Source organism: Chrysochloris asiatica, unplaced genomic scaffold (genome assembly GCF_000296735.1).
Source record: "Chrysochloris asiatica unplaced genomic scaffold, ChrAsi1.0 scaffold00418, whole genome shotgun sequence".
NCBI lineage: Eukaryota > Metazoa > Chordata > Mammalia > Afrosoricida > Chrysochloridae > Chrysochloris > Chrysochloris asiatica.
This window is the reverse complement of record NW_006408936.1, coordinates 1,412,900-1,416,557: the sequence shown is the minus strand read 5'-3', so window position 1 is coordinate 1,416,557 and position 3,658 is coordinate 1,412,900.

Here is a 3,658-nt window from a genome sequence, read left to right as displayed (position 1 = left end):
ACTTGATGGGACCCAATTAAGACAAAAACAATTTTAATGGAATCAGAGTACCATACCATTTCTTCTGTGATACTGCTAACCTTTAGGAAATAGTTGAGTACAAACCATGAGTGCCACCCAGGGTACAGGGTGAAAAATTATCTCTAAAGGAAACAAATACAGGGTAAGTCAAGGTGTTGTTGTTGTTAGGTCCTGTCCAGTTGGTTCCAACTCATAGCTTGTCTGTATAGGGTTTCTGAAGCTGTAAATTTTTACAGGAGCAGAAATTCTCATGTTTCTTCCTCGGAGCAGCTGGTGGGATTGAACTGCCGACCTTGTGTTTTGTCCAGTGTTTATTCTACAGCATCACCAACTCTCAATGTCAAGATGGTCAAGACTAAATGGAGATATTAAGAGTTAGAAGCTTAGGAAAGCACACAGCAGCGAAAGCATCCTTCTCTTCTATTCTGATTAGTAATTAATCAGAATAACATGATGTGGCATTGTGGTTAATGCACTGGGCTGCAAAATGGTTTGAACCACAATGTTTGCAGTTTAAGCTCCCCAGCCGCTCCCCAGAAATCCTATACAGGATCTCTAGGGGTTGGAACTGACTCTATGGCACCTCACAACAGCAACAAGCACACTACAATTTACAATTCCAACCCACAATTACATTTATATAAAATAAGAATTGGAAGAAAATTTGAATTCCAGCAAAAATGTAGTCGAAAAGGAAAACCTGGTTTTTGCAAATACCTGTTTTCCTTTCTACTTCTTTATGATTTGGTTTATTATTCATATAAGAACCAAGTTTAAAGCTTCTAAGAGACCTTCAACCTCAGGATCCTATGATTTATGCATCTTGGATTTCAGAGTTGGCTGACTCACTAATGATATATTTGAGTAAAATAATATTATTGACTCTCAAATGAGAGGCTAATATTTCCTGTGGGTGAAAATTAATTTTTTGCTATCATTAATGTCAAACCAAAGAAAATATCTTGATTCCAATGAGAAATGTAAAGAGTCTGGCTAAAGATAAATGGCCAGAAATTAGCAGTGTGTGAGTTCCTACAATTAACTAAAACTCCACCTAGGAATCCTTCTTAATTTATTAAAAAATTCTGTGGTTCCTATCCTTCTCCAACCTAAATAGTCTCAATGAAAAGAAAATAGATTTAAGGAGCATACTTTGCTAGAGGTTACTACATTGTATTTTCCTACTAATATTTTCCAACTTTTGATATGATGAAGCTAATATTACAAAGTGCTAATAATGTACTGCCACATGCTAATCTTTGGTTTGTGTTTTAGATTTAATCTCCCAGAAGAAAACGAACCACCATCAGATGCTTGGAATGCATACTGCATGAAGATATTACGAGATTCTGGAAAAACTAAATAGATTTTCCAGAGACTTAAAAAACTCTACCCAATCCTGTAGCTCTCTAGTTAATTCTGATGCATATGGACTCTACAGGAAGCAGGAGAACTGCCCATAGAGTTTCCCAGATTGTAATCTTTATAGAGCCCATCTCCAGGTCTTTTCTTCCACAGAACCTCTAGTGGATTCAAACCACAATCCTTTTGGTGAGGGCTTAACCATTTTGACACCAGAGTTCCTTGATTTATGCATGTAAAAATTTTAATTTTAATGTTCTTGTTGTTGTTGTTAATGCCATGAAGTTAGCTTTGACACATTAGCTACCCTGTGCACCAAAAAAAGAAACACTGCCCAGTTCTGTACCATCACCACAGTTGTTATGTTTGAGCCCCTTGTTGTGACCACTGCGAAAATCCATCTCTTTGGGGGTCTTTCTTTTGCTGCATCAGTTTGTTGGAACATTTCAATGTTCATCCTGTCACTTCCTGGAGTCTTGTTTTTTGCCAATATCTCAGTACAACCTGGACTTCCTCCTTTACTACCATTGGTTCTTGATCATAAGCTCCCTCTTGAAATGGTTGAACATCGACCGTTTCTTTTTGGTACAGTGACTCTGTATACTCTCCATTTCTTTGGTCTTTCTACATCATTCAGTGTTTTGCCCATGAAATCCTTCAGTATTGCAAATCGAGTCTTGAATGTTTTCTTCAGTTCTTTCAGTTTGAAAAATGCTGAGCATGCTCTTCCCTTTTGGTTTTCTAACTCCAGGTCTTTGCACATCTCTTTATAATGTTTGACTTTGTCATCTCAAGCTGCCATTTGACATTTTCTGTTCAGTTCTTTAACTTCCTCATTTCTTTCATTTGCTTTAATATCTCAACACTGGAGAGCAAGTTTCAGATTCTTTTCTGACATCCATTTTGTTCTTTTGTTTATGTTTTATCTTTTTAATGACCTTTCTTCTCTCTTTATGCATAATGTTCATGATGTAATTCCCACAACTCTCATGGTCTTCTGCCACTAGTATCTAAATCATCAAATCTGCTCTTGAGAGGGTCTTTAAATTCAAGTAGCATATGTTCAAGGTCATGTTTTGGTTCTTATGGACTTGTTTTAATTTTCTTCAGCTTCAGCCTGAACTTGCATATGAGCAATTGATGGTTTGTTTGACAACCTGTCTATGGCCTTATTTTGACTGATGATATGGAACTTTTCCACCATCTCTTCTTATAGGTGTAGTTAATTGGATTCCTGTGGATTCCATCTGGTTAGTTCCATGTGTATAGTCACTCTTTATGTTATTTTTAAAAAGGTATTTGCAGTGAATAAGTCATTGGTCTTGAAAAATTATATCAGGCATTCACCAGCATCATTTCTATCACCGAGGCCATATTTTCCAAATATTGATTCTTCCTCTTTGTTTCCACCCTTTGCATTCCAATCAAAGTAGATCCATGCATCTTGATTGCATATTTGATCAATTTCAGTTGGAATAAGTTTGTAGAATTCTTCTATTTCATCCTCACTGGCTTTGGTGGTTGGTGCGTAAATTTGATAATAGTGATATTAACTAACCTTCCTTGTAGGCATGTGGCTTTTTTCCTATCACAAACCACGTTGTACTTCATGACAGATCTTGATATGTTCCTTTTGATGATGAATGTAATTCCATTTCTCTTCATTTTGTCATTCCTAGCATTGCAAGCCATGTGATTGTCAGATTCAAAATGGTCAATACCAGTCCATTTTAGCTCACTAATGCCTAGAATATCTATGTTTATATGTTCCATCTCATTTTTGACAATTTCAATGAACTCCCCAGTTTATATCTGCCCACCTATATGATAGTGGCTAAAGCACAGGCCTGAAAGAGGGGTCACTCTCCCCCCCACCACTGGAGGCTTCTTATATGCACACACTGATGGAGTAGCATGGGAAAGTTGACCAAAGCCACATCTCTGCTCCAAAGTGGTGATTTTTGTCTATGTGTCTATATTACTTCTGCTTTTGGTCCTTTTGATAACACATTTCATAGAGGTGGGAGCTTTCCCTCCTTACATCAACTAAGAAGAGACAGGAACTGTGCCCATATAGCCAAGCTATAATAATACACCATAATACTCCACCACTGAGACAAGACCTAACAACACTTGCTACGCACTACAGGCGATAAGGGAAGCCTATCTTCTGATCATATTAATAATAATAATAACAATAAATGATAATGTTGTTGTTGTTGTCAGGTGCCATCGAGTCGGAACTGACTCATAGTGACCCCATGCACAGCAGAAC